Consider the following 27,670-nt stretch of genomic DNA (forward strand, 5'->3'; position numbering starts at 1 on the left):
CAATCCATGAGCATGGTGTCTTTCCATTTGTTTGTATCATCTTCAATTTCTTTCGTCGTACTTTCATAGTTTTCAGAGGATGGGTCTTTCACCTCCTCGGGTAAGTTTATTACTAGGTATTTTATTATTTTAAATTATCTATTTATTTTTAGTTTTTAATGTTTTAATTTAATTTTGAAAGAGAGAGAGAGATAGGGCGCAAGTGTGGGAGGGGCAGAGAGAGAGGGAGACATGGAATCTGAAGCAGGCTCCAAGCTGAGTGGTCAGCACAGAGCCTGACACGGGGCTCGAACTCACAAACTATGAGATCATGACCTGAGCCGAAGTTGGATTCTCAACTGGCTGAGCACCCAGGAGCCCCTAGGTATTTTATTATTTTTAATGCAATTATGGGTGGGATTGTTTTCTTAATTTCTCTTTCTACTACTTCATTATTAGTGCATAAAAATGCAACAGATTTCTGTATATTGATTTTGTATCCTGGGACCCTACGAATTCATTTATAAGTTCTAGTAGTTTTTGGTGGAGTCTTGAGGTTTTCTATATTTAATATCATGCCATCTGAAAATAGTGAAAATTTTACTTCTACCTTACCAATGTGGATGCTTATTAATTAATTAAATTTTCTTGTCTGATTGCTCTGGCTAGAACTTCCAGTACCATGTTGAATAAAAGTGGTGAGAGTGGACATCCTTGTCTTGTTCCTAACCTTAGGGGAAAAGCTCTCAGTTTTTCACCATTGAGTATGATGTGAGCTGTAGGTTTTCATATATGGCCTTTATTATGTTCAGGTATGTTCCCACTAAACCTATTTTATTGAGGGTTTTTTTTTTAAATCATGAATGGATGTTGTACTTTGTCAAAAACTTTTTCTGCATCTATTGAAATGATCACATATTTTTAACCTTTCTCTTGTTGATGTGATGTATCATGTTGATTGATTTGCAGATGTGAACCACTCTTGCATCCAATTAATATCTTCCACTAGATTGTGGTGAATGATTTTTTTAAGTGTATTGTTGGATTTGGTTTGCTAATATTTTGTTGAGGATTTTTTGCATCTATTTTCATCAGAGACATTGGCCTGTAGTTCTCTTTTTTTGAGGTGTCTTTATCTGGTTTTTGTATCAGGGTAATGCTGGTCTCATAGAATGAATTTGGAAGTTTTTTTCCTCTTCTATCATTTGAGAAGAATAGGTATTAACTCTGTAAATGTTTGTTGAATGCCTGTGAAGCTGTCTGGTCCTGGACTTTTTCTTGTTGGGAGTTTTTGATTAATTCAATTTTATTGTTGGTAATTAATCTCCTCAAATTTTCTGTCTTCCTGATTCAATTTTGGGAGGTTATGTTTCTAGGAATTTATTCATTTCTTCTAGGTTGTCCAATTTGTTGGCATATAATTATTTATAATATTCTCTTATAATCCTTTGTATTTCTGTGTTGTTAGTTACTCTTTCTCCTCTTTCATTTCTGATTTTGAGTCCTCTCCCCTCCTGTGTGTGTGTGTGTGTGTGTGTGTGTGTGTGTGTGTGTGTGTGTTTTATGAGTCTGGCTAGAGGTTTATTAATGTTGTTGATCTTTTCAAATAATTAGCTTCTGGTTTCATTGATCTGTCCTGTGTTTTTTTTAGTTTCTATTTCACTTGTTTCTGTTTAAAAAAGAGAGATGAGTCACGAGTCTTATAGGTCTCCCTTTATATGTGAGGGCACGTTTATCCCTTGCTGCTTTCAGAATTTTCTCTTTATCCTTGTATTTTGCCAGTTTCACTATGATATGTCGTGCAGAAGATCGATTCAAGTTCTGTCTGAAGGGAGTTCTCTGTGCCTCTTGGATTTCAATGCCTTTTTCCTTCCCCAGATCTGGGAAGTTCTCAGCTATTATTTCTTCAAGTACACCTTCACCACCTTTCCCTCTCTCTTCCTCCTCTGGGATACCAATTATGCGTATATTATTTCTTTTTTTTTTTTTTTTTTTTAAATTTTTTTTTTTTCAACGTTTTTTTTTATTTATTTTTGGGACAGAGAGAGACAGAGCATGAACGGGGGAGGGGCAGAGAGAGAGGGAGACACAGAATCGGAAACAGGCTCCAGGCTCCGAGCCATCAGCCCAGAGCCTGACGCGGGGCTCGAACTCACGGACCGCGAGATCGTGACCTGGCTGAAGTCGGACGCTTAACCGACTGCGCCACCCAGGCGCCCCTATTATTTCTTTTTAGTGTATCACTTAGTTCTCTAATTTTTCCCTCATACTCCCGGATTTTTTTATCTCTCTTTCTCTCAGCTTCCTCTTTTTCCATAACTTTATCTTCTAGTTCACCTATCCTCTCCTCTGCCTCTTCAATCCGAGCCGTCGTCGTTTCCATTTTGTTTTGCATTTCGTTTAAAGCGCTTTTCAGCTCCTCATGACTGTTCCTTAGTCCCTTGATCTCTGTGGCAAGAGATTCTCTGCTGTCCTCTATACTGTTTTCAAGCCCAGCGATTAATTTTATGACTATTATTCTAAATTCACTTTCTGTTATATTATTTAAATCCTTTTTGATCAGTTCATTAGCTGTTGTTATTTCCTGGAGATGCTTCTGAGGGGAATTCTTCCGTTTGATCATTTTGGATAGTCCCTGGAGTGGTGAGGACCTGCAGGGCACTTCCCCCGTGCTGTGGTGTATAACTGGAGTTGGTGGGCGGGGCCGCAGTCCGACCTGATGTCTGCCCCCAGCCCACCGCTGGGGCCACAGTCAGACTGGTGTGTGCCTTCTCTTCCCCTCTCCTAGGGGCGGGATTCACTGTGGGGTGGCGTGGCCTGTCTGGGCTACTTGCACACTGCCAGGCTTGTGGTGCTGGGGATCTGGCGTATTAGCTGGGGTGGGTAGGCAAGGTGCACGGGGGCAGGAGGGGCAGGCTTAGCTCGCTTCTCCTTAGGTGATCCACTTCAGGAGGGGCCCTGTGGCAGCGGGAGGGAGTCAGATCTGCTGCCGGAGGTTTGGCTCCGCAGAAGCACAGAGTTGGGTGTTTTCGCGGAGCGAGCAAGTTCCCTGGCAGGAACTGGTTCTCTTTGGGATTTTGGCTGGGGGATGGGCGGGGGAGATGGCGCTGGCGAGCGCCTTTGTTCCCCACCAAACTGAGCTCTGTCGTCCGGGGGCTCAGCAGCTCTCCCTCCTTTTGTCCTCCAGCCTTCCCGCTTTCTGAGCAGAGCTGTTAACTTATGACCTCCCAGACGCTAAGTCACGCTTGCTGTCAGAACACAGTCCGTCAGGCCCCTCCGCTTTTGCCAGCCAGACTCGGGGACTCTGCTTGGCCGGCGGGCCGCCCCTCCACCCCGGCTCCTTCCCGCCAGTCCGTGGAGCGCACACCGCCTCGCCGCCCTTCCTACCCTCTTCCGTGGGCCTCTCGTCTGCGCTTGGCTCCGGAGACTCCGTTCTGCTAATCCTCTGGCGGTTTTCTGGGTTATTTAGGCAGGTGTAGGTGGAATCTAAGTGATCGGCAGGACGCGCGGTGAGCCCAGCGTCCTCCTACGCCGCCATCTTCCCTCCCTCTCTCACTTGTTTCTGTTCTAGTCATTCTTATTTCCTTCCTTCTACTGGTTTTGGGTTTTATTTTTTCCTCTCTAGCTCCTTTATGTATAAGGTTAGGTTGTTTATTTGACATTTTTTTCTTGGTTCTTGAAATAGACCTGTATTGCTATAAGCTTCCCTCTTAGAACAAGATCCCAAAGATTTTGGACTATTATGTTTTCATTTTCATTTGTCTCCATGTATTTTTTATTTCCTCTTTGATTTCTTGGCTGACCTATTCACTGCTTAGTAGCACGTTATTTAACCTCCAAAGTATTTATGCTCTTTCCATATTTTTTCTTGTGTTTGATTTCTAGTTTCATAACATTGTGGTCAGAAAAGATGTATGGTATGAGTTCAATCTTTTTTGATTTGTTTAAACTTGTTTTGTGGCTAACATACAATCTATTCTGGAGAATGTTCCATATGCCCTGGGAAAGAATGTGTATTCTGCTGTTTTAAGATGGAATGTTCTGAGTATATGTGTTACATACGTGTGACCCAGTGTGTCATTCTTTTTGGATGATCTTTCCATTCTTTTTGGATGATGTTTCCATTGATGTAAACAAAGTGTTCAAGTCTCCTACTATTATTGTATTACTATTGATTACTTCTGTTATGTCTTCATACATGCTTTATGTATTTGGGTGTTTCCGGGTTAAGTGCATAAATATTTACAGTTGCTATATCTTCTTGTTGGATTGTTCCCTTTATGATTATATAGTGTCATCCTTTGTCTCTTGTTTTAAAGTCTATTTTATCCAATATAAGTATTGATTTATCCCGGCTTTCTTTCACTTCTATTTGCATGATACATGTTTTTCCATCCCTTCACTTTGAATCTGCATGTGTCTCTAGGTCTGAAATGAATCTTTTGTAGGCAGTATATAAATGCATCTTGCTTTTTAATCCATTCTGTCATCCTATGTTTTTTATTGAAGCATTTAGTCCATTTACATTCAAAGTAATTATTGATAGGCACATACTTATTGCCCTTTTGTTACTTGTCTTGTTGAATTTGAGTTCTTCTCTGTTTCTTGCTTCTCTTGCTCTCTTGCAGTTTGCTGGCTTTCATTAACAATATACTTGGATTCCTTTTGTTTATTTTTTGCATCTCTACTACTGGTTTTTTGATTTGTGGTCATCATTGGTTTATATATAACATCTTGTGCATGTAACAGTCTATATTAAGTTTGTGACAGCTAAAGTTTGTATCCATTCTTTACTCCTCTCTTCCCAATACTTTACATCTTTTTATTTTGTGAATCCCTTGACTGATTTTTTATAGATATACTTAATTTTACTGCTTTTGTGCTTCTTACTTTTCTTACTCCCACTTATGGTCTGTCCTTTCCATTCAGAGTCCTCGCCCCACTCCCACCCCCCCCTTTTTTTTTTGCTACTTGTCTTATATTTATTTTTTAAAAACTTTATTTAAATCCAAGTTAGTTAGCATATAGTGTGATAATGATTTCAGAAATAGGATTTAGTGATTCATCACTTACATATAATGCCCAGTGCTCATCCCAAGTGTCCTCCTAATGCCATCATCCATTTAGCCTATCTCCCTACCTAATATCCCTCCAACAACTCTCAGTTTGTTCTCTGTATTTAAGAGTCTCTTAGGGTTTGCTTCCCTCTCTCTTTTTACCTTCTTTTTCCTTCTCTTCCCCTATGTTCATGTGTTTTGTTTCTTAAATTCCACATTTAAGTGAAATCATATATTTGTCTTTCTCTGACTGACTTATTTTGCTTAGCAGAATACACTCTAGTTCCATCCATGTTTTTGCAAATGGCAAGCTTTCATTCTTTTTGATTGCCAAGTAATATTCCATTATATATATATATATATATATATATATATATATATATATATATACACACAATGGATAAAGAAGATGTGGTCCATTCATCAGTTGATGGACATTTATGCACTTTCCATAATTTGGCTATTGTTGATAGTTCAAAGAGTCCCTTTTAACATTTCTTGTAGGGCTGGTTTAATGGTCATGAATTTTGGTAACTTTTGTTTGTCTGGGAAACTTTTTATCTCCCCATTTACTCTGAATGATAGCATTGCTGGAAAGAAGATTCTTGGTTGCAGATTTTTTTTTCTTTCAGCACTTTGAATATATCATACCAGTCCCTTCTGGTTTCTGCTAAAATAATCATCTAATAGCTTTACTGGGTTTCTCTTGTATGGTGCTATTTTCTCTTGCTGCTTTCTAAGTTCTATCTTTATCATTACTTTTTGCCATTTTAATTCTATGAGTCTTGGTGTGGACCTCCTTGGGTTGATTTTGTTGGGTGCTCTCTGTGCCTTCTGGGTCTGAATTTCTATTTCCTTCCCCAGATTCAGGAAATTTTCAGCTATTATTGAGTTCTTCATCTCTGTTTAATTTTTTTTATGTTAATTCTTTGTTGAGGGTCTCACTGAGATCTTCCACTTTTTTTCTCAAGTCCAGTGAGTATCTTTATGACCATTACTTTAAATTCTGTCCCAGGCCTATAGCTCATCTATTTCATTTAGCTTTTTTGCTGTGATTTTTGTCTTGTTATTTCATTTGGGACATATTCCTCTGTCTCCTCATTTTCTCTAACTCTCTGTGTCTGTTTCTATGTGTTAGGAAAGTCAGGTATGTCTCTTGCTCTTAAAACTACCAGCCTTATGAAGAAGAGGTCCTGTAGTGCCCTGCAGTGCAATGTTCCCTATTCACCAAACCTGATGCTTCATTAATATTTTCTATATGTGTTGTATGTGCTCTACTTTTGTGGCTCAGATGCTTTTCCCTTCAATGTGGTTGTCTTCAATGGCTCTTTTTGTTTGTTGTGGGCAGGTTTTGGTCCTTGTGCTGTTAGTGGGCCAGTCTGGTGCTGCCTTGGGCTTGAGTTGAGTCAGACCAGGCATTGCCATAGATAGTAGCACTAACTACAAGGCAATTTCCCTGTGTTGTCCCCTGAGAAGTTTTCATTGTGGGTAAGGCCTGTAGTCAGAGCAGATATCTGCCCTGGCCCACTGCTAGGGCTGCAATCAGATGGGTATGTGTGGTTATCTTCCTCTTTTCCTGGGGCAGGAGTCACTTTGGAGCACTGCTGGCCTCTTGGGGCTGCTTGCACACTGCCAGGTTTATGGCACTGTTTTGGATGAATTTCAGCCAAGGGATATCAAAGGTGGGGCCACGTCCACAGGAGAACATGGGGGTGAGGCATGTGGTGCCACCAATGTCCACCCTGGTCTGCTGCAGGAGGGGGCCTACAGCTGCCTGAGAAAACTCTGGGTGAGATCTGCTGGGTTGGAGGGGGCAGGACCATAGAAAAATATGAGGGTGGGCACACTGTTAGCAAGCTAGGTAGAGAGTGCTGGTACTGTGTTGGTTTCTGCAGGGGTACACGTATCTAGGTTGGGGAGCGGAGATGGGAAATGACACTCACCAGCTCTTTTGTTCTTGGAGAAATTTCCCAAAGAAACTTGCCCCTCCAGCACATGCACTGAGATTAATAAATAAGTCCCCTTCCCATGTACCCTAGGTATTTTTCATACTGCTGACTCTATACTGTATCTCAGTGGGGCTCTTTTTTGTGCTGTCTCTTTAAGGGCAGGGACTTAATTTTCTCTCACCCTTCTGGCTCTCCCAGAGCTGAGTCTGCTGATTTTTAAAGTTTCAAGTGTTAAGTCCCACTGATTATAAGAACTAGTGGAGTTAAGCCTTTCTGGTTTTAAAAGCCAAATGTTATGTGGATTCATCTTCCTCATGCTTGGTTTGGGGGCCTACTCCTCTCCCCTCTCTGCACCAACCACGTTCTTCCTAACTATGGACAATTCTGTGGGTCAGTTTTGTTCTACACCATGTCTTTACCCTTCCTACCCTCTTTGATGTGGCTCTTCTCTACATTTAGCTGTGGAGAGTCTGTTCTGCCTGTCTATGGGTCATGTTCTGGGTTATTTACACTGCTACGGGTGTTATCTAGTTGTTGTATCTGTGAGACGAGGTGAGCTTAGGATCCTCCTACTCTGTTATCTTCCCAGGAAGTCTCTCATTTCAACTTTCTGAATATACCATATGCTTATTTCCAGGTATGAAAGAAAAAAGTCATCTTTCTCTTCTCAGATTTGCTGTCCTTTCAGACTTATGCCAACAATGACATTGTAAGTGACTATATACACTGATAGTCCTTGGCTGATCTCCAAGCTCCCACAGACCATGTCATTTGAGGGACAATTAAAAATATTTGTGATCCTTTACAGAAGGAATCTTCAGTAGGTTATTCACTTGTTAATTTTTAGAAGTTTGTCTCCCTGCTTCACTATGGGCTATTGGAGGGCAGGGACTGAATCCTACAGCAGAGTGCCTAACTCATTTACTGAAGATTCATTATGTGCCTGGCACTATTCTAAGGGAATTATCTCTCATTTTACAGATGAGCAGTTGAAGGCCTATAGAGTTTAAGTAATGAGTCAAATACTCCACAGCAAGTGAGTGGCAGATAGGATTTGAATATAGGCAGTCTGACTGCAGGGTTGATGCTCCATTAAGCATCTCTGCCTTCCAACACAAATGGCCAACAAAAAGCATTTCTTAAATCCATAGTAGGATATTTATTTTAGGATATGTTCTGCTCACTGTTTCCCTCTCATACTCAACCAAGTTAGAATTAAATGTTCATGATTTTGCAAAACTGTTTTTGGGTTTTTATATCACTCAAAGTAAAAACATTTTTTTCCCTTATATGTGATTAGAAAACAAAGTGCCTTTTAGGAAAAAGAAAGTGGAATAACTCCATTGCTTAGAATTTGATTTTAGGAATTGTATTTTTGAGGCCAGAGCAGAATTTTACATTCTTTTCTTTACTATATGCAAAATTACAAAGTAGTACTTAGTTGCTGCAACAAGATGGCAATATGAGATCTAAAAACATGGATCATATCTCCTTCAACTCTTCCTCCAGTCCTAAAGTAATCCATGTTAACATTCCACTGTTTACCCTTCCTTTCTGAGCTCACAGTAGGGTCAAAATATATACATTTCTATAACTTGCTATTTTCATTGAACAGAAATTTCATTTCTTCAATTTCATACATAAAGATCTAATTTATTTTTAAACTAGCAGTATAATTTCCCATTGTCTAAATGCACTGATTAGAGCATTCCCCTATTGATGAGCATTAGGGTTGTTGCCAATCACCCTGGCCTCTTGGCTGTTAAACAATAAGCTTATGAAAAGTGAGCCTTCTGGTCAAAGTACCTGTATATTTTAAAATTGATGTTGCCAGATTCCATTGCCCAAACCTTAGTCATTTAAACCTTTAAATGTAGATGTTCCTTTTTGAAATTAGACAATATTGCCTTTCTGATATATTGGAAGCTTTTAAGTCTTCACTGCAATGTTTTCATTATCTCCTATAATCAGAACAAAATTCTTAAGAAACTCAGATGGTAAACCTGACAGATATGTAGGGTATTAAGGAGAATCCTTAAACTTGCTTCCTCTTCCCTTCCAAAAAATAGAAAGGAGTTTAAAAGAAAATAGATCCAGGTTATGCTTTGTTGTGAGGGACACACGATTTGGGTTAGTTTATGGCCTTGGGCTCCTTCTAGACTAAGGCTCATGGTTCAGAAAACAGGGAAAATTTTTCCTTTATGGTCTCTATGCAAAGATACTTTTTATTTTAACTAAATTATTCCTCACTCTTATCTACTTTGAAGGTATACATCCAACTCTCTTTAACAATTCTATAGATTGTTGAGTGTAATTTTTGAGAGTATCTCACACAATGGACCTGCTATCACATTCAGACAATTCCTTTAATAATATCTGACCCCTTCAACTCTTGTCTTTTTCATTCCAAAAAATGACAATCTGTCATAAGTCTTGTGTGACTATCCTTTTCTAAGTACTTCATATGTCAAAGAAGATAATATATGAGACATTTGGCTGTCCAAGCTCTGCCATCTGGGGAAGAATTTCTCTTAATTCAATCAAACTCCATGTTTGTAGAACTGACAAATCTGCACATTCAGGATGGCGCAGAAAGTTTATTCTAATTAATTCTTAATTTTGTAACAGTATAAATATTGAAGCCAGTACTACAGAATAGTTTAGTAGAAAGATGCCACACAGAACTGAATTTGAAACTCAGCCTCACCTTGTAGTAGTTGGTGGAACTGTCCACGTTAACTGTTTCTCCCAAGCTTTAATTTATTCATGTATAAAATGTGGCTATAATATCAATCTCTCAGAGTGATATGAAAAACAAATAAGGTTGCAAAAGTGGAGAAAGTAGATAAATTACACTTTACCAAAATTAAAAACTTCTGTGCATTTAATGGCACAGTCAATAATGTGAAAAAGCAACCCATGGATTGGATAAAATGTTTGCAAATCATACACCCAATACAGGGTTAATATCTAGAATATATAAAGAACTCTGCCAACTCAACGACAATAAAACAAATAACTCAATTAAAAATGAGCAAAGTACCTGAATAGGCATTTCTTCAAAGAAGACGTACAAATTGCCAAGAGACACATGAAAGGTGCTCAGCATCACAAATCACTACAGAAATGTGAATCAAAACCACAAAACTACTGATACCATCTCATACTCATTAAGATGGATAGTATGAAAAAAACCTCAGAAAATAAGAGATGTTGGTAAGAATATGGAAAAATTAGGACCCTCTGTACTGTTTGTGGAAATGTAAAATGGTGCATCTGCTATGAAAAAAGTATGGTAGTTCCTTAAAAAATGTAAACTAGAAGTACCGTGTAATTCAGCAATTACACTCTGGGTATATATCCAAAAGAGGTGAAAGCAGGATCTTGAAGAGATAATTTGTATACCCATGTTCATAGTAGTATTATTCATAATAGCCAAAAGGTGAAAATAATATAAGTATCCATCAATGCATGAATGGATAAATAAAATTCGATACGTTATACACTATATATACCACACACACACACATACACACACACACACACACACATGCAATGGAATGTTATTCAGCCTTAAAAAGGAAGGAAATTTTGACATGGATGAATTTTGAAGATATTTTGCTAAGTGAAATAAGTTGGTCACAAAAAAGCAAACACTGTATGAGGTACCTAGAGTAGTCAAATTCATAGAGACCAAAATTAGAATGGTGGTTGTCAGGGGCTGGGAGAAGGGGAAAATGAGAAGTTATTGTTTAATGGGTATAGAGTTTCAGTTGTGCAAAATGAAAAGAATTCTATAGATGGATGGTGGTAATGGCTGCACAAAAATATGAATGTTCTAAATGCCGTTGAATTGTATGCATAAAAATGGTTAAGATAGTAAATTTTATGTCATGTGTATTTTACCATAATTAAGAAAATACTTCTTAAAAAGTATTTTACCACAATTTTTAAAAAATGAATAATGTATGAATAACAACTAGTGTGGTTTCTAGTTCCAGTAGGTGATCAACAAAGAGTTATGAATAACAACAGTGATGGTGTTTAATTTCACTGGGTTACTACTTTTCTCTGGCTTGTTTTATCGTTAATTTATGAAAATCCTTTTAAGTACATAAGCTTTCAAATATACAGAAAAGGTAAAATTGCTCACTAGACACCTGTATGCGTTTAGCCAAGATTCAACAAAGTTAACATTTTGCCATATTTGATACATGTAATATGTGTGTGTCTGTGTGTGTGTAAACACATCGTATAAACATTACAAAATGGGAATGTGTTCCACTCACTTAAATAATACTGTGATAAACCTTTCTTACAAGAAGCCTTTTGAATCATCTTGTAAGAAGTGTTCTCAAGCACTTCAGTACATATATTTAGATGTATATATATCTTTCACTCACTATAATAGCACTGTGCATGTATATTTGCATACATGTTTTTTAATCTATTTGATTTATGTATTGTTAGAATTTATATATTATATAAAATATATTTTTACTGAACCATTTAAAATAAATTGCGGGGGTGCCTGGGTGGCTCAGTCAGTTAAGCATCTGACTCTTGATTTTGGCTGAGGTCATCATCTCATGATCATGAAATCGAGCCCCACATTGGGATCCACACTGAGCGTGGAGCCTGCTTAGGATTCTCTCTCCCTCTCCCTCTGCCCCTCCCCCGCCTGCCTCTCTCTTTCTCTCTGTCTTTCTCTCTCTCCAAAAAAGTAAAATAAAAAATAAAAAGCATTTAAAATAAATTGCAGAAATTATCACACTTACTAAGTATTCTAGCATGGATTAAAAATCAGAACAAACTTCTACATAATTACAATACCATTATAATAACTAAGGAAATGAATAACTATTCCCTACTGTCATATATTATTTATTCATAGACAAATATCTCAAGCTGTCTCCAAAATGTCTTTAATAGGTGATTTTTTTCAAAGCAGGATCTATTTAATGTTCTTGAATTACATTTGGTTGTTATGTCTCCTTAGAATCTATTCTAGTTTACTCACAATCTCCCATGTTTGTTTTACCCCATGACACTGGCTTTTTAAGAGAAAACACTGTTTTGAGGAATAGCATACATTCTGGATTTGAAAGAAAAAAAGATTTCCTTATGGTACAATTCAGTTTGTTCTGCTATGTCCTCTATTTCTGTAAAGATAGAAGTTAGGTTTAAAGCCTTGATGCAATTCAGATGAGATTTTTAAAAATAACTTTATCGAGATATCTTTGACATATAAAATTATATTTAAGGTGTAGGATTTCATGTTTTGATACATGTATAGACTGTGGAAAGATCATTATAATAACCAAGCTAAATACCATGAATCACTTCTACATAGTTACCATTGCGTGTGTGTGTGTGTGTGTGTGTGTGTGTGTGTGTGTGTGTGTGTGAGAGAGAGAGAGAGAGAGAGAGAGAGAGAGAGAGATTAAAAAGTTTAATTTAAGATCTATCCTGTTAGTTGGCACAAAAACAGACACTCAGATCAATGGAACAGAATAGAGAACCCAGAAATGGACCCACAAACATATGGCCAACTAATCTTTGACAAAGCAGGAAAGAATATCCAATGGAATAAAGACAGTCTCTTCAGCAAGTGGTGCTGGGAAAACTGGACAGTGACATGCAGAAGAATGAACCTGGACCACTTTCTTACACCATACACATAAATAAACTCAAAATGGATGTAAAACTCTTACAAAACTCAATGTAAGACAGGAAGCCATCAAAATCCTTGAGGAGAAATCAGGCAAAAACCTCTTTGATCTTGCCTACATCAACTTCTTACTCAACACGTCTCTGGAGGCAAGGGAAACAAAAGCAAAAATGAACTACTGGGACCTCATCAAAATAAAAAGCTTCTGCACAGTGAAGGAAACAATCAGCAAAAGTAAAAGGCAATCGATGGAATGGGAGAAGATATTTGCAAATGACATATCAGATAAAGGGTTAGTATCTAAAATCTATAAAGAACTGATCAAACTCAACACCCAAAAAAACAAATAATCCAGTGAAGAAATGGGCAAAAGACATGAATAGATACTTCTCCAAGGAAGACATCCAGATGGCCAACCGACACAGGAAAAAATGCTCAACATCACTTATCATCAGGGAAATACAAATCAAAACCACAATGAGATACCACCTTATACCTGTCAGAATGGCTAACCTTAACAACTCAGGCAACAACAGATGTTGGTGAGGATGTGGAGAAAGAGGATCTCTTTTGCATTGTTGTAGGGAATGCAAGCTGGTGCAGCCACTCTGGAAACGAATATGGAGGTTCCTCAAAAAACTAAAAATAGAATTACCTATGACCGAGCAATTGCACTACTAGGTATTTATCCAAGGGATACAGGTATGCTGTTTTGAAGGGGCACATGCACCCCAATGTTTATGGCACCACTATCAACAATAGCTGAAGTTTGGAAAGAGACCAAATGTCCATCAATGGATGAATGGATAAAGAAGATGTGGTATATATATACAATGGAGTATTACTCGGCAATCAAAAAGAAATGAAAGCTTGCCATTTGCAACCATGTGGATGGAACTAGAGGGTATTATGCTAAGTGAAATTAGTCAGAGAAAGACAAATGTCATATGACTTCACTCATATGAGGACTTTAAGACACAGACTGGATGAACATAAGGGAAGGGAAGCAAAAATAATATAAAAACAGAGAGGGGGACAAAACATAAGAGACGCTTAAATATGGAGAACAAACAGAGGATTACTGTGGGAGGAGGGACGGGCTAAATGGGTAAGGGGCATTAAGGAATCTATTCCTGAAATCATTGTTGCAGTATATGCTAACTAATTTGAATATAAATTAAAAAAAATCTATCCTGTTAGTAAATTTTAAGTATATAAGATGAAATGTTTTTGGCAGGAATATTTCATCAGTGTTGACTTTATATTAGTTCCCAAAAGGCACATAAGGCAGGTTGTCCTTCCAAGAGTTTGCTCAGAAAGCACAGTCAAATGTCTGTGCTGTAAAAGATATTACATAATTCCCAAGCAAACTATGGAATAACATGTGGGGCAAAGCCTGCTCCCTACCATTCTTACCCCAAGTGGCTTTAACATTATTTGATATTTGAATAAATTAGTATTTCATTGGGAATTTAAAAATGGTGATGAATTAGGCTTCCTCCAAAAGGGCAAGTTAGATACTTAATTCTTTTTTTTAATTATCACTTTTCAGAGTGAAGATTGGATGTAGTTATCTCCTCCAGTGGTGGCATATGAGATTTGTTTGTTATTCACTTCTAAAACACCATATAGACTATATAAATGTTTAGCAATAGGTTTTATAATGAAACAAACAATTTCTTAGTAGGTGCAGGACTGATATCTTGCCTTACGCCTTAAGGTAACAAACTCTCAATTCTGAAGAGAAGGCTGGCTGTTTAAACAAATAGAGGTTTAAACAACTTTCTACTCTTGCCTTTCTCCCTTACCAGATACTTTCAGTTACCTTACTGAAGCATTCTCCTTGGCTGAGAGAAAAGGAGACATTATTGTATGAATCTCTCCACCACTCCTCTTTAGGGAACACTCACTCTTCCCATTTCCTCCATCTCATAAAATATACTCGTGGAAAGACATCTTGCTGACTTCCACTGTCTCAATAATAAAGAATTACTGAATAGTTGTCGAATGTCAGGCACAGCATCAGTTCCTAAATCTATAGAAAGATAAAAACCACGGTCTCTGCTTTTTAGAAGCTTATGAAACATTCTGAAATTATCTTTCCAATAGGAGCCAGATGATACCTTACATATAAGACAAATGATGATCTGTGGACTATCATGAGGTCTTACAAAGATGACAATTAGCTTTTCTTAGGAAGTGAACACAGAAAAAGGTCAATTTTAAAAAGGACCTTTTCTGGATAATGAGATAGGGTTGAGTTGTTGCTAGGTGGTATATTTAGAATTCTGCTGGCATAATGGATCCTGATTCCCTTCCCAATAAGTCGCTACTGCATTAGAGACCTGAAAATTGTTCAGGTTTTGTTGTTACTCTCAGACATCAATTTTACTGAAATTTAAAGTAATTTTTATGCTGATAGTATTTAAAAATATATTATATATTTAAACGTATATTATATATATTTTATTCATTTTTTTAAATGAACTAACCTTATATAATTTACTTTTTTAATTAATTAATTTTTAAATTTACATCCAAGTTAGTTAGCACGTAGTGCAACAATGATTTCAGGAGTAGATTCCTTAATGCTCTTTACCCATTTAGCCCATCCCCCCTCTCACAGCCCCTCCAGTAACCCTTTGTCTGTTCTTCACATATAAGAGTCTCTTATGTTTTGTCCTCCTCCCTGTTTTTATATTATTTTTGCTTCCCTTCCCTTATGTTCATCTGTTCTGTGTCTTAAAGTCCTCATATGACTGAAGTCGTATGATTATTTTATATACATTTTAAATATTATTGTTTTTAAATATAAATTTGTTGTATAACTCAGTGTTTAGCACATTCTTTCACTGTAACATAACAGGAAAGTATCACTGTATATTACCTTTGATTCACTAACAAGCACTTCTTGTATTTTACCAGGATCTTCATTTTAACAATGAATTAGAGATTATCCTTCTTATAACTCATGACATTTGCCTTCACAATTCCACATTCACTTTAGATAAAGAAATAGAAATAATAAAAGGTTAAATGAGTCTCCAAGATCTCAAAGTTCGTAGATGACTATATGCCATTTTCTTAAGCTTTTGTCTTGTCACACTATCTCTTCTTTGATTTGATCTGTTGAATTATATTAAAAATATTTGCATTTGCATTTTCCATTCTCTCCCACTTGGTAAGACCTCAGTGACCCAAATTTTAAAAGAAAACATATGAAAAACATAATTCTAAAATTGTGAATTACAAAGTAAAAGTTTCTTCAATGTTAATAGCTCTTGCCATTCTCTTCGTAATCAGGAAGAATTGAATGAATAATCTGTGGGCCTCTATTGAAATAAAAACCCCAGTCCACAATCTCAATTTTTATGTATTTCAACATTACCATCTATGTAAAATGAATGAGCAACCACTTTTATAGCAGTAAGTTTCTAAGTAAGTAAGGTTCTAAAAACCTTATTAGTATTACTGCTATAATGGTCACATAAAGTCAACGAAATAGATACTATTATTATTCTCATTTTATAGATGAATCAAAGCAAAGATAACTTAAGTAACTTACCCAGTATTCTACAGTAAATAAGTGGCAGAGCCTGTGTGCTTTATCTTGTGCCATCTCCCTATATGATGTCACGTGTCAAATACATAGCTATCTACACCCTTAAACTCTCCACCGTCTAGCCTAACTCAGAAGTCAGGTTAAAAGAGCATTAGGTATTAATGACTGTTCAAAGTATATGCATTGCTCCAATTATGTTATTGCTCTGATTATTATTTTTTTCTTACCCTATTTGAAAACAATAAGAAAATGACTACTGAATCTTGACCCTCTATAAAATGACATTCACTATTGTGTTTGATATCATGCCCTTTATTGATGGGTGCTATAAGAAACAGCCTCATAAGTCCATCACCGTATTTGACATGCAAATGCTACTAGGGACATTCTCTAATATATTTCTTATTCCTGCACTGTAAAGCATTTAGTGGTAGGAAATGGATTTGCTTCTGCTGAAAATTCTTCCCTCTTTCAACAGTAATTTACAATTGGCCATATCTCCCTTTTCACTTAGGTTACCAGGAATAGCATATGTATCTCAAATCCGTTATCTTAGAGTCAAACATGTAGCTCAATATTTAGAAATTTAAAAATATATTCTTACAATCTGTATTTTCCTATTTTATACTTTGTACTTCTTTCCTCTTTATGTGTGGCTTCCCATTTCAGTTTATACTTTCTGTGCTCCAGAGTTTTATTGACATTTTATAACCCTTTTGAATTTTTTGTGCTACCTCAAATCTCTCATGGAATAACACATATATAATCTTGTATCTTCTAAGATCCAGAGATGCCAAGAAATAATGGGCATAGTCTCTGATCTCATGAGGCTTAGACATGGTTGGGAATACAGCACATATAAGCACATACACAGAAATGAGTATTTCTCATTAATTAATAATTAAGGATTAATTAATAATGAGACTGAACACACTGTGAGTTCCAAATAGGTGGTATAGATTTAAAATAAAATATTATCTGACTTTTGAATGAGGTCTGGGGCAGTTGGAGAAAACAAGAATCAATAGAAACTAAGTTGGCCATTGAAGAAAGGCTAAAACTTCAAAAAGAGTAGTATGCAAAGGGAATTAGAATTTTTAGGAAAGGACAGTTTCCTGAAACAAGATATAGAAATGAAAATCCAATTTATTCAAATGACAATGGGCATATAAACATGGGAGGAGATTGTTAGCTGCCTGCTCCATCATCCATTCTCCTACTCCATCTCAATTGTTGAACCTTAATTTTATACCAGAGCAACCATACAAGCAGACACAAACTATCTTCTCTTCTCCACTCTGAAACCAGTTTCATTTAAGTAATAAGTTGTTGGCAGTGAAATGCAAGAAGTGCTGTGTCACTGTGTAGGAGTTTTGGAAAGTCTCAAAGAGAGGGAGTATGCCTTTCCTACCACCTGGAAGGCCAAAGGACCGTGACTCAGGTGAGGATCATAGACCCTGAGGATAAAGACCACACACAGGAATAGTGGAACAGGGAGCCGAAAATAGCCTGGGTTCCTGATGCTTTCCCGCAGCTGCCAGATAGCCTTAGACTGACAATCTCTAGATTCTTTTAGGTGAGAGACTAAAGCCTGGTGAGTTTAAAGGGCTATTTTCCAGGTTGCCCTGACTCATATCTAAAAGAAGTTCCGCTCGGATAAAACCATTTGGCCCAAGTAGAGAGGCCCAATATAGAGCATAATGAAAAACTGAGGGTCAGAGCTAATGTCCAGCAACCAAATGCAGGTTTCATTTTATTACGGAATGAAATAAATTTGATTGTAAACTTTCAAGCAAAATTTTCTAAGCTGTTTTATTCAGTTAAACTTTTATGAAGTGAAATAATTTTCTGAGTTTTCATAATTTTCTGAGTGAAATTATGTTTTATACCAGTGACAAATATAGAAATATATGCCTAATCTGTGTTTACTGTTACTATAAAAACACTTTATGAGTGCACAGAAGACACATCTAGAACTTATTCTAAATAGTTCTAAATATGTTCAGTTTCAGTATCAGTTAAATCAGAAATATTAGTTCAATAAAAAACATTTTCCTTCTTTATTTTTAAAGTTTATTTATTTATTTAGAGAAGAGGGAGAGTGTGTGCATGTGCATGCATGTGAGTGGGTGAGGGGCAGAGAGAGAGAGGGAGAGAATCCCAAGCAAGCTTTGTAGTGTCAGTGTGGAGTCCGACATGGGGCTCCAACTCATGAACTGTGAGATCATGGCCGGAGGTGAAATCAAGAGTCTGATGTTTAACTGACTGGGCCACCCAAGCACCCCCCAAAACATTTTATTTCTTGAGTTTATAAATATAACTTAAGTTTAATAACTCATTGTTTAATGACAGAATAAAAATAGAATAAAAATAGACCAACAGTATTAAATCTTAAATTGAAAATCTAACTCAAGGTAATTATACCATACTGCTGTATAAAAGTTGTTTATAAAACATAAGCATTACAATAATTTGTTATATATAAGGTACTGAAAACTCATTATAAGAAAAGTTAGATTTTCTTTTAAACCAAGAATGTAAACTACATCTAGTTAACTATTATGTTTTCCTTTTCTACTTTTGCAAGCTGAGATTTACAATTAGTCTCTTAAAACACTTTTTCTGGTCTCTGCATGCTTCAAACCTGTGCAAATTAAAGAAAGAATCACTGTATTTGCTTTAGAAATCCTACTAAAACCATTTTATTTACTGTGAAATGAGGGGAAGATGAGAAGATACGTGCTTTTGTAATCTCCCAGTTTGGTGGTGTTTCACATTTAAATGAATAAAGATTTTATTTTTTACAACTATTTGACCCTTGGTTTGAGGGGCAAGTGTATTACATTCCAGATTTTTTTATGTAGACACCACAGAAGTAAATGGATAGTACTCCTGCTGTAAAATTCCTTCCCCTTCTGGAAAATTACCTTAGAGTATAAGGTCACCAGCTGTCAGAGATATCAAGCACAAATATGTATTGGCTGCCAAGAAAATGAAATTTCTTAGTCATCTGATTGGATGATTCCAATTGAATCAAAACCTTTTGTGGTAACCAGGTAATTTTCTTACTAATTTCCTAATTCTTGACTTCTCATGGTAATGTTGTAGCAAATTGTTATGAAATTGCATCAGTGGGAATGATTCAGAATATCATGTAGCTAAATTTGGTTATGGCAGAAAAGAATATTTCTGCATTTAAAAGAGAATAACTAATTATTAATTAATTAACAAGGCTAGATTCTTCTAGCGCTTTTAACACTTCAGATTATTCATTCCAAATTATGACTAGGTAAGAAACAAAATTTATAAGGTTACTATGGATTGCTTGTACATTGCAAAGCAAGCATAAATGCTGAGCCAAATCTAGGTGCTCACAGAAATAAATTAAAAATTTGATTGCTTGAATTTTTTATGCAAAGGTCAAGTTTATAACATATATTTGCATAGCAGTGTAGCTATTTAGAGAAGATGAAAAGCAAAGTCATAACTGATAGATGGTCTTAGACTGTTAGGAAAGGCAGTAAAGATCTGGCACATTTACTATAAATCACTAATACCAGCTTCCCAGATCTAAAGAAATTTCTGCTCAGACAAAAACTTCAGAACTGAAACTGCTTAAAATCATAAAGTTGAACAAAAATCAAAATGGCTGCACTAATGCTTCAGGGAAGCTTGATTTTAAAGTAACCATTTTCCTTTCTTCCACAAACCTCCCCTCTGCCCTTTTTAGCCTTTTGTTTCAGGAACCCGGTAAAACCCTAAAGACATGATTAAGATGGCTGACAGCACTGTACTCAATTTCTGTCAAAACTGGCTAGATCCCCTATTTCCCTATAATCCCTCCCACCCCACCTCCCAGCCTCTTCCTCTGGGGGGGCTTACAGTTTCTGAAGGACATACCTTGCTGCAGCCTCCTTTGCCGGGTAAAGCAATAAAGCTACTGTTCCTCTTTATCCCAAATTCTGTCTTTGTGTTATATTTTGGCTCCAAAACGGCTAGGTCGGTTTTTGACAATAGAACTTTCGAGACATATTATCAAGGGAAAGACCTAACACTGATGCTTTATCCAGTTCCATGCTAGAAATCATACCTTGGGTAATTGGAAAGAAATATTTAAAATTTAATGCCCACAATTCACCTCTTATCTCCTAATCATAGCATTTACACATAGCATATAATATATATACAATACATAGCATATATTATTATACAAAACAATATATATTTAGAATGCAAAATAAACTAAAATCTTTCTTGTCCTTTTTCCCTCCATTATTTCCTGTCATGCATCCTTCTTTTTTTTTTTAAGATATTATTTATTTTTTGAGAGAGAAAGAGAGAGCGCAAGCAGGGTAGGGGCAGAGGGAGAGGAAGAAGGAGAGGGAGAATCTTAAGCAGGCTCCACACCCAGTGCAGAGCCCAGTGTAAGGCTCCATCTCACGACTATGAGATCATTACCTGAGCTGAAATCAAGAGTTGGATACTTAACTAAATGAGCCACTCAGACGCCCTTTCCTTCTTTTCTTTTTAAACTTGTGTTTAAAAATATGATGGATAAGAAGTTTCTCAGTTTAACATGAAATATAACTTCAAAAATTCTCTTATTAGAAGATGTAGGGACAAAGTTGAGGCAGACAGATCACTATGGGAAATGAATTGATTTAAAACAGGAGAAATTTGGGGCACCTGGGTGGTTCAGTTGGTTGGGCATCCGACTTCAGCTCAGGTCATGATCTCACTGTGAATTTGAGCCCCGCATCGGGCTCTGTGCTGACAGCTCAGAGCCTGGAGCCTGCTTCAGATTCTGTGTCTCCTCTCTCTTTGCTCCTGCCCTGCGTGTGCTCTGTCTCTTTCTCTCTCTTTCTCAAAAATAAATAAATACTAAAAAAATTTAAAACAGGAGAAATTTTAACAAGAGATTCTGACGAAGATTTTTTATGGCTCAATGAAAGGAAAATGTAGGAGTGGAATATGAAGGAAAGTTTGTGGCTGGATAAGAATAAATGGCTTGTCTGTAAACAAGCCAGTGTTTTTAAAGTTTGAGGTAAGAATGTCAATGGAAGATCTGGAAGCTACCTTGAACCATCCTTATAATTCTGTTGCAGGTCACTCAAATCATTGAGCTCAGAAGCAACCTGAACTCAGAATTCTACTTTTTTATGTACCCTGCATCTGCAGGGCTGACCCAACTTCCTCCTTCTTTCTTCCTCTTTTGGTAACATTTGCCAATGAGAGCTTTTCTGAGAGTGGCAGTTGGGATAGGACAGCATCTAGGACCTTCTGCAAATTTGTTCAGTGGTTGGAATTGCTGTGATGGAGTTCTTCCTTCCAGGAAAAAGGAAGACTAAGGGGAAAATATGTTAGCTGTCTTCAGCTAACATATTCAACCCATTAAAGAGTGTTCACTAAATTCAAATGGATTGTCCCATGTTTCAGAGAGAATAATTAGAATAACAAATCATATTTTGGCTATTATAAATAACATTTGAACCATTAGATTTTTTCAACAAGAGAACAGTCTTCTTTATGGGGATGTGAGTTTCTCATCTCCAGGAGTGGTTAAACCAGACATATAGAAGGCAGATTCTGCTAAGGCAGATGGCTATGAAGGAGTCTTTGAATCTGTGGCTTTTATGTATCTATCACTAGACAATACAAGAATGTCTTATCATTTCTTCATCATTCTTCTTTCCCACCACACTGTCATCTCAATGCTAATGTGTTTACTACTTCTCTCTCCCAAGATGCTACCTTCCAGTCACTGGCCACTCCCTATCAGCAACAAGAGTAAACACTATTCTGTCCTTTAAAAATAGAGATTAGAGGGGTGCCTGGGTGGCTCAGTGGGTTAAGTGTCCGGCTTCAGCTCAGGTCACGATCTCACTGTTCGTGAGTTCGAACCCCGCGTTGGGCTCTGTGCTGACAGCTCAGAGACTAGAGCCCGCTTCGGATTCTGTCTCTTTCTCTCTCTCTCTGCCCCTCCCCTGCTCACGCTCTGTCTCTATCTCTCTCTCTCAAAAATAAATAAACATTAAAAAAATTTTTTTAATATAGATTAGATTTACCTGTTCTTACAACATTTAAATGGAATTACTCAGTATGTATTCTACTATGTCTGGCTGTTGTTAAATGGTATCTGTGAGACTGATTCGTATTGTTTTGCGTAGTTGTAGAATACTCATTCTAATTGCTGTATGGGGTTTTGTTGTATGAATATTCTACACTGTATCCATTATACTGTTGATGGGAATTTAGGTAGTTTCCAGTTTGGGGCTATTTGAATAATGCTATAATGATCATTCTATAACATGTTTTTGTTGTTGTTGCTGTTGAACATATGTATGCGTTTCTATTGGAAATACACCTAGGAGTGGCTTGCTGGGCCATGGAGTATATATATGTTCAACTTAGAAGACATTACAAAATATTTTTCTAAAGTGCTCATATTCACTTTACATTCTCACCAGCAACGTCTAAGAACTCTAGTTGCTTCATATCTTTGCCAACATTTACTGTCAGTTTTGTAATTTTAACTGAGCTGATGGATGTTTTGTAGTCAGAGTGACATTTTTAAAACTATAAATAAGATTACATCTCTTCCAATAGCCCTCCAATAGCTTCTAATTTCACCTAGAATAAAATCCAAACTCCTAATATGGCTTACAGACTTCTGAAAGGTCTAGCCTGGCCTATCTTTGATTTCATTTTATATCACGATCTCCCCTATTCTCTAGATTCTAGATCCACAGACTTTATTTCTGTCTTTTGAAAATTAAAAACTTTTTCTCACTTTAGAAATTTTATACTAGGTTCTTTATCTCAGATCTTCACTTATTCAGCTTACTGAGATTTTAATGCTAATATTATAATGTTTTGGTAAAAAGCTGATCATTTAGGTAGAAATAAGGAGACCAGACATGATTTGAAAGCTTACCTTGACTGGGGTAAATATCAAAGTTTGGGAACAGTGAGACTTTTAAAATCACTATTTTGTTTTCCCTCTGGATTTAGGCTTAGACTTTGCTGTCAGCAAAAATCATTCAGAATGTGGTGCTCAAACAAGGAGGAGAGAAAACTCTCTTCAGGAGCCTTTTAGAGTCACTGAGTTTGAAGAAATGTTGACCTTGACTCAAGCTCAATTTCTGATCTGCAGAAATTTCTTTTCCAAACAGATTTAGAAGGAAGAGTACCTTTTCCTTTGTGGAAGATACATAGTTTGAGCACTAACAGTTTAAATACTGTACATTGTGATTTATTGAGAAATGAAAAGCACATTTATCATTTTTGGAAATCCTTTGTTTTTAGCATGGCTTTTATAAATCATTCTTGTCATACACATGAAGGAACAATCGACTGTTTCACTTTTACTCTTTTTCTTTTTGTCAGTGTTATAACATTTTAATTGATTATATATTTATTGACAGGAAAAGATGGACATAATCTTGTACTTTTCACTTATAACAGTCCTGGTTTTACATGGATTCAGGATAATTATGACTGCAGTATTATTTCTTATGCTAGAAGCATAATAATTAATGATGATTATAAAAGCTTTCTGTTGTTTTATATTATTAAGAATTTGTAAGCACTAAATTCTATTCTTGAAATCATTATTACACTATATGCTAACTAAAACAAAACAAAACAAAACAAACAGGAAAAAAAAGAAAAACAGAGTAGCAGTCCATATAAACATCAAATAAGCATATTAGGTAGACAAGTTTGAAAAGACCAATATATTCTTTTTGAGGCAAAAATATTAATAAAATCAAAATCATAAAATAATAATAGATATTAGACTATATCATAATTCTACTATTTGTAGATTCATTATGTGTACTTGTTTTGTAAAAAAATAGTTGTCAAATTGTTTCATATTTCTTTGAAAATCCTTCACATCTGGTGAGAATGGGGTAACAGAAAATGCCCACCTTGTCGCTTTGAAATTTACAAGGAAGAAAATTCCTACAAAACGATATAAACATCTATGATCAATGATTTTCAACTCAAACATAAAAAAGAACATAAAAATATAATGAAGAGAAGAGTGTTACAGAAAAATAAGGTATCCAAAGCACATTTTGTACTCACTAATCAAACTTCAAAGCAACAGATTTTATAACACCAACTTAAAAAGAAAAGCTCCTAACGTTTTGTGGCCATGGCAGTTAAGCATTTCAATAGGAATCTTGTTGAAGTGATTTCTACAAACTGCCAGTCATTTTCAGTACTTGATAATGAGGGTTTTTTAAGATTAGCTTAAGCTATGGATGTTAGTATAACATTCTCACTAGGAAATATGCTGCCAGAAAACTGTTTCTAGAATTATATTCTTCAATGCATAGAAGAATTTAGACACTTTATTCAGTGGGCCAGTTAACGTAAGAATTTATGTCTGTGACTGCACAACAATGTAGAGACGACAGTGCTGAGAAATTATTATTCTCAGGCACTAATACAAAAACTTAGGCAATGACTAGAATTTTTAATAATCAGGTAATATTTTTACAGAATTTTATTTGTTTTTATTTAAAATTTTTATAAATGTTTATTTATTTTTGAAAGAGAGAGAGAGACTGATAACAGTGGAGGGGCGGAGAGAGACAGAGGCAGAATCTGAAGCAGGCTCCAGGCTCTGGGCTGTCAGCCCACAGGGGGCTCAAACTCAGGAGACGTGAAATCATCACCTGAGTAGAAGTCAGACACTTAACCGACTGAACCACACAGGCACCACAAAATTTTGTTTATTCTTATGTACCAGATATTCTTTCAATGATGGTGTATGTGGCTTTGAGTGAATACTAATTCTAATGTGCAGCTCAGTGAAAATGTATATTTCCTGCACCACTATTCATTAACATACGCATGTTACTAATAGTCTTAGCATTTTAAATACAAGGCCTACTATGTTAAGTACCTAGTCAGTTATGTATATTACAAGATGAATAGAGAAATAGAAATTGAAAAAGGCTGAGATAAAGATGATATAAGCAAAAATTTTAAATGTCAGCTTGCTAATTATCATGACTTCCTAAAATCATTAGATAATATTTTAAGAAATAAAATTAGGGCAATGCATTCATTATAAATGAAAGTTAATGTAAATCCATTTTATAAATAGTCTTTATAATCTTCAAATTTCAAAGGCCTAATTAGATTGTCATTGTCTTCCTAGCTGTGATGACTGAAGAGCACTTCCTGGTGGGAGAAGTGTCAGCTTCCTCTATTTCTTGTTATTTGTTTGTGCTTACATTATTATTATACTGTCTTTAATCTTTATTTATGGGACTACTTTAAAGTTTATTTATTTTTGAGAGCGAGAGAGACAGAGTGAGTGGGGGAAGGGCAGAGAGAGAAAGAGAGAGAGAGAGAGAGAGAGAGAGAGAGAGAATCCCAAGCAGGCTCCACACTGTTAGCACAGAGCCCAATGCAGGGCTAGAACTCACAAACCATGAGATCATGACCGGAGCCGAAACCAAGAGTCAGATGCTTAACCGACTGAAGCACCCAGGCGCCCCAATTTACAGGATCATTTTAAAGCAACTTGTGCATTGTCTGAGAATAAATTTAGTTAACACCATATAGAAAAATCTACAAATCAATTGAACTTCTTGCAACTCACAATATCCTGGCGGCTTGAGGCTCTTTTACTCTCAGTACCCAACAGCCAAATTATCTTTCAGACCTCAGCCTAGAACATTGCCATGCTTTCTTTTGGCTGTGGTCTTTGGTGGGAAACTTTAAATGGTTTAAATAGATATTTATTTCCAAAGGTTCCTCTCACTTCATACTTGCAGCTACCATCTCAAATACTTTCATGCAGTTAGTTCTGATTTCTTTCATTTAAAGGAATAACAACTTTATACTTGGAAAGGATTTTAGAGCTAATGTATATCAATCCTCTTATTTTTATTGTTAATTTCTTTCCAATAAGTTTTCTTTTTATTTTTTCCCCTCTTCAGCTTATCAATGCTTTTGTCTTCCAGTTGTAGATTGCCTTATTTTTAAGTCAAAACAAGGCTATACTCAAAGAATATTAACTTAAAAAGATTCCTGCTAACTAATAATGACATATCAAATATTTTCTGAGAATATATCTTTCAAAGTTTTTCTCAGTGCAAAGTATATGCATTCTCAATACGTGTTCTTAAATGGTGAAGAAAGGGTTAAGTGGTTTTTAAGATTTTTTTTTGCTACCACACTATAATGTAGAAGACACGATTTTAAAGAATTGGATAATTTGCATGAAAAAAGTTCATTTACATATATCAGAATTTACTTGTTATGGCAAGTGTCATGAATTAGAAATAATTTATTTTATTGTAGTTCTTGAGATTTTGATTCTATTATCTTACTTCTATTATCAAACACTCCAAACATCTTGACAAAAACATTCACTGACAATATGTTTGAATGATGTCATGAATTCAGGTAGCATGGAAATTTGTTTTCTGTGAATTTAAGAGAAGCTTCACAGAAACCTTCTTTTGGTAAGGTTCTGTTTATTGTCTGGAGTACCTTACGTCAACTGAAGGCTCTGAAGTCAGGGAAGTGATTACCGTGAGTGCTACTGAAATTAAATTTGCCATATGAGTCACTGCCCAGTTGTGATGTCAGGTAACAGATTATGTTTGCTCCTCTCTCCTCGCTTTACATGAGTATTATGAACCAGATAGCACTGACAAGGCTTTAAAGATATAATATTCCAAGTGCTTCTCTGTTTATGTTTTTGAAAAGATATCTTGAAATCCTAACAGGATTATCTATGAGATTATGTACACTTTTCGCAAGGAATTTCTTTCAAATTTTATGATGAATTATGTCTAATGGAACACTGACTTTATTTTGCCAAATTATATTCTGAAACCAGATTTTTCTACAAAGTGGAAGAAAGAAGAAAATTCTAAGGCAGCTATCCAACATTAAAAGATGATGCCTTGGAAAATAATAATAATAATAATAATGGCATGAATAAACATAATGATAGTATTATTAACATTTTTTAAGTGCTTACTATGTGTTGGGCATTGTGTTGAGTGCTGTCCATGTGTTTTTTCATTTGTATAAGTCTGAGATAAGTAGTAATTATCTCCATTTTACAGATGAAGATTCTGAAGCTCTGAGAAAAAAGTTAACTTGCCAAAGTTCACATGAGTGGAAGTGATGGAATAGGAATTCAAATCTAGGTCTGCTTAATTCTCCAGCCCACGCTTTTAACTACCTCACTAGATACATCATCCATGGAGATGTTCAAGCCTAGTTCAGAAGATGGCTTGGCAAGAATATGCAAGAAAGGCTTCCAAAATCAGCTGGATGGTTGAACCAAGTGAATTAAAACTTTCAAACCCCGAGAATCTGTGATTCTATGTTTATATCAGTAAGAAATGTATTTTTATGTACCTTTAGACTTTAGAAGGAGAATCGTGACTAGAGTTTCATCAAAGATGGATTT

At 36.1% G+C, this 27,670-nt stretch overlaps 1 pseudogene; it reads left to right on the forward strand.

Annotated features, from left to right (window-relative positions):
* LOC132671022 (transforming acidic coiled-coil-containing protein 3-like) overlaps positions 1-27,670 on the forward strand; it is a 146,218-nt pseudogene that overhangs the window by 91,130 nt on the left and 27,418 nt on the right.

This window comes from Panthera onca, chromosome C1 (assembly GCF_046562875.1).
Source record: "Panthera onca isolate mPanOnc1 chromosome C1, mPanOnc1 haplotype 2, whole genome shotgun sequence".
NCBI lineage: Eukaryota > Metazoa > Chordata > Mammalia > Carnivora > Felidae > Panthera > Panthera onca.